The sequence below is a fragment of the Pleurodeles waltl genome, chromosome 4_1, assembly GCF_031143425.1.
Source record: "Pleurodeles waltl isolate 20211129_DDA chromosome 4_1, aPleWal1.hap1.20221129, whole genome shotgun sequence".
In the NCBI taxonomy this organism is placed as follows: domain Eukaryota; kingdom Metazoa; phylum Chordata; class Amphibia; order Caudata; family Salamandridae; genus Pleurodeles; species Pleurodeles waltl.
Window position 1 is genome coordinate 686875124 of NC_090442.1, and position 14230 is coordinate 686889353.

Consider the following 14230-nt stretch of genomic DNA (forward strand, 5'->3'; position numbering starts at 1 on the left):
AGGATATGCCCCAAAACACAACGTGGACATATCACAGAAAACAGAGCTGTTTTTAGCAAAGTGACTACCTGTAGATTTTGGCCTGTAGCTCAGCCGCCACCTAGGGAAACCTACCAAACCTGTACATTTCTGAAAACTAGAGACCTAGGGGAATCCAAGGAGGGGTGACTGGCGGGGCTCGGACCTGGTTCTGTTACCCAGAATCCTTTGCAAACCTCAAAAATTGGCTAAAAAAACACATGTTCCTCACATTTCTGTGGCAGAAAGTTCTGGAATCTGAGAGGAGCCACAAATTTCCTTCCACCCAGCGTTCCCCCACGTCTCCCGATAAAAATGATACCTCACTTGCGTGGGTAGGCCTAGCGCCCGCGACAGGATATGCCCCAAAACACAACGTGGACATATCACAGAAAACAGAGCTGTTTTTAGCAAAGTGACTACCTGTAGATTTTGGCCTGTAGCTCAGCCGCCACCTAGGGAAACCTACCAAACCTGTACATTTCTGAAAACTAGAGACCTAGGGGAATCCAAGGAGGGGTGACTGGCGGGGCTCGGACCTGGTTCTGTTACCCAGAATCCTTTGCAAACCTCAAAAATTGGCTAAAAAAACACATGTTCCTCACATTTCTGTGGCAGAAAGTTCTGGAATCTGAGAGGACCCACAAATTTCCTTCCACCCAGCGTTCCCCCACGTCTCCCGATAAAAATGATACCTCACTTGCGTGGGTAGGCCTAGCGCCCGCGACAGGATATGCCCCAAAACACAACGTGGACATATCACAGAAAACAGAGCTGTTTTTAGCAAAGTGACTACCTGTAGATTTTGGCCTGTAGCTCAGCCGCCACCTAGGGAAACCTACCAAACCTGTACATTTCTGAAAACTAGAGACCTAGGGGAATCCAAGGAGGGGTGACTGGCGGGGCTCGGACCTGGTTCTGTTACCCAGAATCCTTTGCAAACCTAAAAAATTGGCTAAAAAAACACATGTTCCTCACATTTCTGTGGCAGAAAGTTCTGGAATCTGAGAGGAGCCACAAATTTCCTTCCACCCAGCGTTCCCCCACGTCTCCCGATAAAAATGATACCTTACTTGCGTGGGTAGGCCTAGCGCCCGCGACAGGATATGCCCCAAAACACAACGTGGACATATCACAGAAAACAGAGCTGTTTTTAGCAAAGTGACTACCTGTAGATTTTGGCCTGTAGCTCAGCCGCCACCTAGGGAAACCTACCAAACCTGTACATTTCTGAAAACTAGAGACCTAGGGGAATCCAAGGAGGGGTGACTGGCGGGGCTCGGACCTGGTTCTGTTACCCAGAATCCTTTGCAAACCTCAAAAATTGGCTAAAAAAACACATGTTCCTCACATTTCTGCGGCAGAAAGTTCTGGAATCTGAGAGGAGCCACAAATTTCCTTCCACCCAGCGTTCCCCCACGTCTCCCGATAAAAATGATACCTCACTTGCGTGGGTAGGCCTAGCGCCCGCGACAGGATATGCCCCAAAACACAACGTGGACATATCACAGAAAACAGAGCTGTTTTTAGCAAAGTGACTACCTGTAGATTTTGGCCTGTAGCTCAGCCGCCACCTAGGGAAACCTACCAAACCTGTACATTTCTGAAAACTAGAGACCTAGGGGAATCCAAGGAGGGGTGACTGGCGGGGCTCGGATCTGGTTCTGTTACCCAGAATCCTTTTCAAACCTCAAAAATTGGCTAAAAAAACACATGTTCCTCACATTTCTGTGGCAGAAAGTTCTGGAATCTGAGAGGAGCCACAAATTTCCTTCCACCCAGCGTTCCCCCACATCTCCCGATAAAAATGATACCTCACTTGCGTGGGTAGGCCTAGCGCCCGCGACAGGATATGCCCCAAAACACAACGTGGACATATCACAGAAAACAGAGCTGTTTTTAGCAAAGTGACTACCTGTAGATTTTGGCCTGTAGCTCAGCCGCCACCTAGGGAAACCTACCAAACCTGTACATTTCTGAAAACTAGAGACCTAGGGGAATCCAAGGAGGGGTGACTGGCGGGGCTCGGGCCTGGTTCTGTTACCCAGAATCCTTTGCAAACCTCAAAAATTGGCTAAAAAAACACATGTTCCTCACATTTCTGTGGCAGAAAGTTCTGGAATCTGAGAGGAGCCACAAATTTCCTTCCACCCAGCGTTCCCCCACGTCTCCCGATAAAAATGATACCTCACTTGCGTGGGTAGGCCTAGCGCCCGCGACAGGATATGCCCCAAAACACAACGTGGACATATCACAGAAAACAGAGCTGTTTTTAGCAAAGTGACTACCTGTAGATTTTGGCCTGTAGCTCAGCCGCCACCTAGGGAAACCTACCAAACCTGTACATTTCTGAAAACTAGAGACCTAGGGGAATCCAAGGAGGGGTGACTGGCGGGGCTCGGACCTGGTTCTGTTACCCAGAATCCTTTGCAAACCTCAAAAATTGGCTAAAAAAACACATGTTCCTCACATTTCTGTGGCAGAAAGTTCTGGAATCTGAGAGGAGCCACAAATTTCCTTCCACCCAGCGTTCCCCCATGTCTCCCGATAAAAATGATACCTCACTTGCGTGGGTAGGCCTAGCGCCCGCGACAGGATATGCCCCAAAACACAACGTGGACATATCACAGAAAACAGAGCTGTTTTTAGCAAAGTGACTACCTGTAGATTTTGGCCTGTAGCTCAGCCGCCACCTAGGGAAACCTACCAAACCTGTACATTTCTGAAAACTAGAGACCTAGGGGAATCCAAGGAGGGGTGACTGGCGGGGCTCGGACCTGGTTCTGTTACCCAGAATCCTTTGCAAACCTCAAAAATTGGCTAAAAAAACACATGTTCCTCACATTTCTGTGGCAGAAAGTTCTGGAATCTGAGAGGAGCCACAAATTTCCTTCCACCCAGCGTTCCCCCACGTCTCCCGATAAAAATGATACCTCACTTGCGTGGGTAGGCCTAGCGCCCGCGACAGGATATGCCCCAAAACACAACGTGGACATATCACAGAAAACAGAGCTGTTTTTAGCAAAGTGACTACCTGTAGATTTTGGCCTGTAGCTCAGCCGCCACCTAGGGAAACCTACCAAACCTGTACATTTCTGAAAACTAGAGACCTAGGGGAATCCAAGGAGGGGTGACTGGCGGGGCTCGGACCTGGTTCTGTTACCCAGAATCCTTTGCAAACCTCAAAAATTGGCTAAAAAAACACATGTTCCTCACATTTCTGTGGCAGAAAGTTCTGGAATCTGAGAGGAGCCACAAATTTCCTTCCACCCAGCGTTCCCCCACGTCTCCCGATAAAAATGATACCTCACTTGCGTGGGTAGGCCTAGCGCCCGCGACAGGATATGCCCCAAAACTCAACGTGGACATATCACAGAAAACAGAGCTGTTTTTAGCAAAGTGACTACCTGTAGATTTTGGCCTGTAGTTCAGCCGCCACCTAGGGAAACCTACCAAACCTGTACATTTCTGAAAACTAGAGACCTAGGGGAATCCAAGGAGGGGTGACTGGCGGGGCTCGAACCTGGTTCTGTTACCCAGAATCCTTTGCAAACCTCAAAAATTGGCTAAAAAAACACATGTTCCTCACATTTCTGTGGCAGAAAGTTCTGGAATCTGAGAGGAGCCACAAATTTCCTTCCACCCAGCGTTCCCCCACGTCTCCCGATAAAAATGATACCTCACTTGCGTGGGTAGGCCTAGCGCCCGCGACAGGATATGCCCCAAAACACAACGTGGACATATCACAGAAAACAGAGCTGTTTTTAGCAAAGTGACTACCTGTAGATTTTGGCCTGTAGCTCAGCCGCCACCTAGGGAAACCTACCAAACCTGTACATTTCTGAAAACTAGAGACCTAGGGGAATCCAAGGAGGGGTGACTGGCGGGGCTCGGACCTGGTTCTGTTACCCAGAATCCTTTGCAAACCTCAAAAATTGGCTAAAAAAACACATGTTCCTCACATTTCTGTGGCAGAAAGTTCTGGAATCTGAGAGGAGCCACAAATTTCCTTCCACCCAGCGTTCCCCCACGTCTCCCGATAAAAATGATACCTCACTTGCGTGGGTAGGCCTAGCGCCCGCGACAGGATATGCCCCAAAACACAACGTGGACATATCACAGAAAACAGAGCTGTTTTTAGCAAAGTGACTACCTGTAGATTTTGGCCTGTAGCTCAGCCGCCACCTAGGGAAACCTACCAAACCTGTACATTTCTGAAAACTAGAGACCTAGGGGAATCCAAGGAGGGGTGACTGGCGGGGCTCGGACCTGGTTCTGTTACCCAGAATCCTTTGCAAACCTCAAAAATTGGCTAAAAAAACACATGTTCCTCACAATTCTGTGGCAGAAAGTTCTGGAATCTGAGAGGAGCCACAAATTTCCTTCCACCCAGCGTTCCCCCACGTCTCCCGATAAAAATGATACCTCACTTGTGTGGGTGGGCCAGGTGCCTCCAACAGAATAAGGCCCAAAACTTGTAGAGATACAGGGGATAGCACTGCGAGTTTATAAGGACATATTATTTTATACATCTTTAGACTGACTCTGCTTTGGGGACCCACATACGTGAGGTGTAATTTTATTTGGGAGACTGAGGGGAACACTGGGGAGTAGGAATTTTGTGCTGGAGTGGTGATCGTACGAAGAAAAGTCAGGAAAATATGCTTTTTTTAAGCACATTTTGAGGTTAACAGAGGAGTCTGGGTAAGAAAATGTTGGGGGATCCACGCAAGCCACACCTCCCTGGACTCCTTGGGGTGTCTAGTTTTAAAAAATGTCTGGGTTTGGTAGGTTTCCCTAGATGAAGGCCGCACACAGGACCAAAAACATAGGTGCCCTATCCCCCCCAAACACAGGTAGTTTTGTAATATATCGTTTTGATGTGCCCACATACGTCCGTGATGTGCCAAACACTAAAATTTTGAAAAGAAACACACTTAGGTTATGTGAAAAAGACCCCTCACCCACCAACCAAGTTGGTGGCATGCTTCATCATCGGGGTCCCACCTGAGGCACCTAGCGTGTCATAGGTGTGCTGCGACGCCTGATTACAGCGGAGCAGGTTTGGTCATTTTTACCACACATACTGGTTGGATTTGGCACGAGGGTGAGTGATGGTTCAGTGGATCAAATTTTACTAACAAGAGCTTTCACAAAAATGAAAAGCACTGTTAGTAACTGAAAGGCAAAAATCTGAACCAATGACTCACAGCTCGTGAGCTGTAAAGCCGCGACAAGGCACCAACCGCTTTACAGTCCATTCACACAACTTTCATACATGACACACACAAGGCCATTCACACCGCCAGCCACGGGCCCAGCACATTACAACACTCACATCGACAGACAGCGCCACTCAAGGGCCCATCACTTACATACGCCCACATGCCTGATACAACAATCACACCAGCTGATGGGAGTGTGTGGACTGGTGTTTGGCTGGCAGTGTGTTGCAGTAGCCAACATCAAGTCAATATGTACAGTCTCAGCCAAGCCCCACTCCACACACAATGGCATCATATATATATATTTTTTTTAAACAGAGGAACCCCTAACTAAGTAGAAAGAATTACAAAACAACAAACACAAAAGCTCTAACTAAGAACATGACAGAAATGCTAACCATGAAACTAAACACATGAAAATACAAACCAGACATGAGTTTACACTCATGGTTGTTCCCAGAAATTCTTCTGGGTGTGGTAATTCTTAAAACAAGCACCGACACACAGCCCAGGCTTTGAAGGACAATCTGGGCAGTACATTCGAGACTCCCTCCGGATACCTCTTCGAAAACACACTCTACATTTCTTAGCTGGAAAGTCTTTTTTGGGTGTGGGAGGAATGTGCTCAGCAAAGTGGCGATCTTTCAATCTAGCCACATCCTCCACCACTGCTTCTCTAGGAAATCTGGCCTTTTCCACCACAATAATGCTCTCTATCACTGACTCCTGAAATTTCACAAATGTCATCTTTGAGTCTGGAGACCTATCCCTAAACACAATAAAAGCATTGAAGGTTGCTAAGTGGAAGAGGTGAAGTGCTAACTTCTTATACCAAACATAAGACTTACGAATAGCAGTATAAGGTTCCAACCTCTGGTCAACTCTATCTACACCTCCCATGTGCTTATTATAATCTAAAATGCACACAGGTTTGCGCACTTCAGCAACCTGGCCCCAAACAGTCACAGGGGAAGTACTCTCATCATGGATGGTACTTAGCATGTAGACATCCCTCTTGTCTGAAAATTTCAAAGCTAGCAGCTCCTCGTTCCGCAAGGCACAGCACTGTCCCCTCTCAAGTTTTTTACAGACAAGCTCCCTTGGATAGCCTTTCCGGTTAGAACGGATTGTGCCACAAGCAACTGTGTCCACTCTAAACAATTCCTTGAACAACTGCACACCAGTGTAGAAGTTGTCTACATACAAATGGTGACCTTTGTTGAACAGTCGTCTACCAAGATCCCACACATTTTCTCAGTAACTCCAAAAGTGGGAGGACAACCAGGGGGGTCAATATTGGAATCCCTACCAGTGTACACACGGAAACTATGCACATATCCTGTCCTACTTTCAGACAGCATATACAATTTAATTCCATATCGTGCCCTTTTGCTAGGAATGTACTGCCTAAAAACCAAACGACCCTTGAAGAGGACCAAAGACTCGTCCACACTTAACTCTTTGCCTGGAACATAGACCTCCGAAAACCGATCTACAAAATGATCAAGGACAGGCCTAATCTTAAAAAGACGGTCAGAATCTGGGTGATCTCGTGGCAAGGCTAATGCATTGTCAACAAAATGCAGCATCCTAAGAAGAAGCAAATACCGATTATGACTCATGGTAGCTGGAAATATAGCTGTTGCCATCAAGGGACTAGTAGACCAATAAGAAGCCAGTGACGGCTTCCTTATCAACCCCATCAAAAAAGTCAAACCCAAAAACTTTTTTATCTCCTCCAAATTTGTGGGAATCCACTGGGCAGCTCTAGAGTGTGGCCTAAGTCTAGCAGCGTTGTCCCTCAAATGCTGCTCCGCATACAAATTAGTCTGCTCAACAATCTCTTCCAAAAACACATCATCCATGAATAACTCAAAGAAATTGATAGGCATAAAGTTCTCTGTATTGGCGTTACACCCCGGGAGACCAGTAAAGGCAGGCAATCCTGGCTGCTCCATGTTTGGGGCAACCCAGACATCAGGTCTTATAACGGGAAACCTTTCAGCCCCAGGTTGCTGCACTATTGGCACATCAATGTCCTCCTCTAAAACAGAACCTTCATCTGCACTGAGAGTGGCTTCATCATCAGAAGATTCCCCTCCAACAGAAACATCACTGCCAGAATCTCTGACTTCCTCCTCTGCCTCAGATGCAGAGTCCGTCTCATAGTCATGATCAGACTGTGACTCAAAAAGCATACCAACCACCTGCTGAGCGGTCATCCTGCGGCTAGCCATGATCTCTCCTGCTAAAATTAACTGGACAAATTCACCACCAACAACCAGCACTGTGTAAGACAAGTAACAAAGTGTAGCTTTGTTAGTAAGAGTTACAAACTCAAAAACTATACCGCTCACTTGCCTGAAAAAGCTTGATTCACCAGCAACTACACAGCAATCACCAATGATATCCCACTAAAAAGAAAGAAAGAAAGGCAAATTAGAAATAAGACAAAACAAATATCATTGTGCACAAACCTAAGGACAATTTCACACACAATCCTGCATTTAGTACACCCCCTACAAACATGTCATTCATGCATGGCAACAATACTCCTTTCGAGTAAATAGTTTTTACTTACCTAAAACATGCAACTGTGCAAACTGCAGGTCAACCACCGCCAAAACCGCAAGGAGCCACAGCAAATAAAGCAAAAGCTTTGAACTAGAACAAAAAGGAGGATTTTTTTTTTTATCACAAATGCAAAGACTTCTTCAGTTGACAAACACCCCAGCATCAAACATTTTAGAAATTGGTGCCTAAGTGGATTCTGTCATAGGGGCAGATGGGCCTACTAAAAAAATAGGCCTGTCTGCCCCAAGGAAGCCAGAAAATACCTTTAGTACTGTGTCCCCATGGAGAGCGACCCTTGCCAAAGGGGACAGCCCTCAAACAAAAAAAAACAAAAAAAACACACACAACACTATCCCTGGTGCCTAAGTGGCTTCTGCCCCCTTGGGGGCAGGTGGGCCTAAGAAAATAGGCCCATCTGCCCCCAGGGGGTGTAGAAATGGCCAACAGGTCAATGCCCCCCTTGGGGGGGCGCCCCGTGACCAAGGGGACGCCCCCCCACAAAAATAAACAAATAAAAAAAAATCCCTGGCGTTCTAGTGGTTTCTGCCCCCCTTGGGGGCAGATCAGCCTAAAAATAATAGGCTGATCTGTCTCCAAGGGGTGCAGAAATGGCCTGGGTACATGTGCCCCCAAAGTGGGGGGCGACCCTTGCCCAAGCCCCCCCCCATCCACTAACACACACACACACACACACACACTATCCCTGGTGTCTACGTGGCTTCTGCCCCCATTGGGGGCAGGTGGGTCTAGAAAAATAGGCCCATCTGCCCCCAGGGGGGGCAGAAATGGCCAACAGGTCAATGCCCCCCACAAAAATAAACACATTAAAAAAAATCCCTGGCGTTCTAGTGGTTTCTGCCCCCCTTGGGGGCAGATCAGCCTAAAAATAATAGGCTGATCTGTCTCCAAGGGGTGCAGAAATGGCCTGGGTACATGTGCCCCCAAGTGGGGGGCGACCCTTGCCCAAGCCCCCCCCCATCCACTAACACACACACACACACTATCCCTGGTGTCTACGTGGCTTCTGCCCCCCTTGGGGGCAGGTGGGTCTAGAAAAATAGGCCCATCTGCCCCCAGGGGGGGCAGAAATGGCCAACAGGTCAATGCCCCCCTTGGGGGGGCGCCCCGTGCCCAAGGGGACACCCCCCCACAAAAATAAACACATAAAAAAAAATCCCTGGCGTTCTAGTGGTTTCTGCCCCCCTTGGGGGCAGATCAGCCTAAAAATAATAGGCTGATCTGTCTCCAAGGGGTGCAGAAATGGCCTGGGTACATGTGCCCCCAAAGTGGGGGGCGACCCTTGCCCAAGCCCCCCCCCATCCACTAACACACACACACACACACACTATCCCTGGTGTCTACGTGGCTTCTGCCCCCCTTGGGGGCAGGTGGGTCTAGAAAAATAGGCCCATCTGCCCCCAGGGGGGGCAGAAATGGCCAACAGGTCAATGCCCCCCTTGGGGGGGCGCCCCGTGCCCGAGGGGACGCCCCCCCACAAAAATAAACACATAAAAAAAAAACCCTGGCGTTCTAGTGGTTTCTGCCCCCCTTGGGGGCAGATCAGCCTAAAAATAATAGGCTGATCTGTCTCCAAGGGGTGCAGAAATGGCCTGGGTACATGTGCCCCCAAAGTGGGGGGCGACCCTTGCCCAAGCCCCCCCCCCATCCACTAACACACACACACACACACACTATCCCTGGTGTCTACGTGGCTTCTGCCCCCCTTGGGGGCAGGTGGGTCTAGAAAAATAGGCCCATCTGCCCCCAGGGGGGGCAGAAATGGCCAACAGGTCAATGCCCCCTTTGGGGGGCGCCCCGTGCCCGAGGGGACACCCCCCCACAAAAATAAACACATAAAAAAAAATCCCTGGCGTTCTAGTGGTTTCTGCCCCCCTTGGGGGCAGATCAGCCTAAAAATAATAGGCTGATCTGTCTCCAAGGGGTGCAGAAATGGCCTGGGTACATGTGCCCCCAAAGTGGGGGGCGACCCTTGCCCAAGCCCCCCCCCATCCACTAACACACACACACACACACACACTATCCCTGGTGTCTATGTGGCTTCTGCCCCCCTTGGGGGCAGGTGGGTCTAGAAAAATATGCCCATCTGCCCCCAGGGGGGGCAGAAATGGCCAACAGGTCAATGCCCCCCTTGGGGGGGCGCCCCGTGCCCAAGGGGACACCCCCCCCACAAAAATAAACACATAAAAAAAAATCCCTGGCGTTCTAGTGGTTTCTGCCCCCCTTGGGGGCAGATCAGCCTAAAAATAATAGGCTGATCTGTCTCCAAGGGGTGCAGAAATGGCCTGGGTACATGTGCCCCCAAAGTGGGGGGCGACCCTTGCCCAAGCCCCCCCCCATCCACTAACACACACACACACACACACTATCCCTGGTGTCTACGTTGCTTCTGCCCCCCTTGGGGGCAGGTGGGTCTAGAAAAATAGGCCCATCTGCCCCCAGGGGGGGCAGAAATGGCCAACAGGTCAATGCCCCCCTTGGGGGGGCGCCCCGTGCCCAAGGGGACACCCCCCCCCACAAAAATAAACACATAAAAAAAAATCCCTGGCGTTCTAGTGGTTTCTGCCCCCCTTGGGGGCAGATCAGCCTAAAAATAATAGGCTGATCTGTCTCCAAGGGGTGCAGAAATGGCCTGGGTACATGTGCCCCCAAAGTGGGGGGCGACCCTTGCCCAAGCCCCCCCCATCCACTAACACACACACACACACACACTATCCCTGGTGTCTACGTGGCTTCTGCCCCCCTTGGGGGCAGGTGGGTCTAGAAAAATAGGCCCATCTGCCCCCAGGGGGGGCAGAAATGGCCAACAGGTCAATGCCCCCCTTGGGGGGGCGCCCCGTGGCCAAGGGGACGCCCCCCCACAAAAATAAACACATAAAAAAAAAAACCTGGCGTTCTAGTGGTTTCTGCCCCCCTTGGGGGCAGATCACCCTAAAAATAATAGGCTGATCTGTCTCCAAGGGGTGCAGAAATGGCCTGGGTACATGTGCCCCCAAAGTGGGGGGCGACCCTTGCCCAAGCCCCCCCCCATCCACTAACACACACACACACACACACTATCCCTGGTGTCTACGTGGCTTCTGCCCCCCTTGGGGGCAGGTGGGTCTAGAAAAATAGGCCCATCTGCCCCCAGGGGGGGCAGAAATGGCCAACAGGTCAATGCCCCCCTTGGGGGGGCGCCCCGTGCCTAAAGGGACGCCCCCCCACAAAAATAAACACATAAAAAAAAAACCCTGGTGTTCTAGTGGTTTCTGCCCCCCTTGGGGGCAGATCAGCCTAAAAATAATAGGCTGATCTGTCTCCAAGGGGTGCAGAAATGGCCTGGGTACATGTGCCCCCAAAGTGGGGGGCGACCCTTGCCCAAGCCCCCCCCCATCCACTAACACACACACACACACACACTATCCCTGGTGTCTACGTGGCTTCTGCCCCCCTTGGGGGCAGGTGGGTCTAGAAAAATAGGCCCATCTGCCCCCAGGGGGGGCAGAAATGGCCAACAGGTCAATGCCCCCCTTGGGGGGGCGCCCCGTGCCCAAGGGGACACCCCCCCACAAAAATAAACACATAAAAAAAATCCCTGGCGTTCTAGTGGTTTCTGCCCCCCTTGGGGGCAGATCAGCCTAAAAATAATAGGCTGATCTGTCTCCAAGGGGTGCAGAAATGGCCTGGGTACATGTGCCCCCAAAGTGGGGGGCGACCCTTGCCCAAGCCCCCCCCCCATCCACTAACACACACACACACACACACTATCCCTGGTGTCTACGTGGCTTCTGCCCCACTTGGGGGCAGATGGGTCTAGAAAAATAGGCCCATCTGCCCCCAGGGGGGGCAGAAATGGCCAACAGGTCAATGCCCCCCTTGGGGGGGCACCCCGTGCCCAAGGGGACGCCCCCCCACAAAAATAAACACATAAAAAAACATCCCTGGCGTTCTAGTGGTTTCTGCCCCCCTTGGGGCAGATCAACCTAAAAATAATAGGCTGATCTGCCCTCAAGGGGGGCAGAAATGGCCCTAAAAGACATGCCCCCCAAAGGGGAGCGACCCTTGCCCAAGGGGGCGCCCCCCCATCCACTACACACACAATCCCTGGTGCCTAAGTGGCTTCTGCCCCCCTTGGGGGCAGATGGACCTAAAAAAAATAGGCCGATCTGCCCCCAAGGGGGGCAGAAATGGCCAACAGTTCTCTGCCCCCTTGGGGGGGGCTCCCCTTGCCCAAGGGGGCACCCCCTCCCAACATACCTGCACAGAAAATATAAATCCCTGGTGATCCAGTGGTTTCTGCCCCCCTTGGGGGCAGATCCGCCTAAAAAGTAGGCCAATCTGCCCCCAAAGGGGGCAGAAATGGCCGTAACTAATTGCCCCCACAAGGAGAGCGACCCTTGCCCAAGGGGCCGCTCCCCGCCAGCAAGAAACATGAGCAAACAACAAAAAAAACAAATCCCTGGTGTCTAGTGGGCATTCCTGCTCCCCGATCGCAATGCGATCGGGCAGCAGGAATGCTCAAAGAGACACCGGGGGAAAGGAAAAGCCTTTCCTTTCCCCCGGTGCCTCTTTAGCCCAAACCCCCCACCCACCGGGAAGAGGAACTCACCTCTTTCCTCGTCGCCGCACAGGAAGCAAATGGCTTCCTGTGCGGCGAAATCCCCATAATGAAGTCAGCGCGCGATCGCGCGCTGAAGTCATTATGGGGGGGTGGGGGGGTCGGGGGTGGAAGGGGAAGGGCTTCCCCTTCCATCCCTGACTTTGGGGGGGTGGGGGGAAGCACACAGAGGGAGCGAGAGCGCTCCCTCTGGGCTGTGTGCCGAGGACGTAGTGGTTATGTCCTCGGCACAGCAGCACTGTGCCGCAGGACGTAACCACTACGTCTGCGGCACAGAAGGGGTTAAGGAGAAACCACTGCTGATGTAAATGAATTTTGCTCACAGTAGGTATCTACATAATGGTTGCTCACCATCAACCATGGATGGCACAGAGGAAGAGCGAACAATAAGAGATTGGTGAAACCCCTTAAAAGATGATGACAGAGGGAAAATGGTAAGCACAGTAGTCCCAAGGACTAAATGTAACAACAGTCCCCATTTCTCAAAGTACAATATGAGGATTTATGTGACATATGTAGACTTGTCAGCTAACTCCTAGTTGGATCACTTCCACTGACATAGTTTTAATCAGGTATATGTTAAAGTGGTGTGGCAGTGGAATAAAGTTTTCATATAGTATATTTGTAATCAACATTAAAGGCCATAAGTATTGAAACATTAATCTATTTAACATTTGTAATAGGAAGAGGATTTAGAATTTGGCAGATGAGTTACTCTGTACCACACATGAGAGATATCCAGTCTGTCTCACTGCATGTGTATTTCATACTATGGCACTTGTGATAATGCCGACTGGACATCTGTAATGTTTGTGATGGTGTGTCGAAAAAACAAAACCCTTAGTATGAATCTGTTCTGATTTACTCATGATGCAGTTCAGATCAATACCTATAGCTGGCAAATTCCAAAGAACTCCAAATGGCACATGTGTTTCAAAGAAAAGGAGTGAAAATGCAGTTGACTATTGAGCAAAGGGATCAGCTAGAAAACTTGTTCCACACAGGGATGAAGCTGAATACTTTGTCCACAAGGTTAGGTAGCTTCACCCTTGTCGAAGGTGGAAAAGATTTACATCTTTGCTTGTAGTAAGGTTTAGCTTGTCTAATCAGGTGCAGGTGCTTAAAGTAAGGTTTAGCTTCTCTGATCAGGTGCAGGTGACTATTTCCTGTGACAGAATGTTCCATTTGCAGTAGGAAATCATGCCATCTTCTAGCCTGCCCTGCACACATTCTACACAGGTACCAGGGCAGGAGTGTGCAGTGTTGGATAGAGGTGGCAGGCAACAGCAAGGACAGAGATGGTGGTGAGTTTCAAAGATCAGGGAGAGGACAATGTTGTGGTGGAACATTTTGGGTGAGTCCTTTTCAGCTGTCAAATGGCGGCAGTCCACCCGATGATCTGAGTGGCAGAAAAAACAGATTCCTGCTGCAGTGAAGAGCTTCTAAAGCTGCACCATTGATTTAAAATCTCACAAATATGGTGCTTTTCAAAACGTGCGTAGTTAAAAAAGAAATATGCAAAATTGCATGCAATTCATCCAGTTTTGCAAATTTGGCCCAAGAGAAATTGAGTTGTTGGCTGAAGGGGATGTGAACCCTTCTCAAGCAACATCCACAATCCTTGTCATGGTGAAACACAAGAAAGTCACTAAATTAATGTGTGCTTACCCCTCTAGTAATTTAGCACAAACACATAGACTTAGGCCCTCATTACAACATTGGCGGTAAATCCCACTTACTGCTGTGCAGAAGACCGCCAACACACCGACATGGCCGCAGAATCCCGCCACAGCTA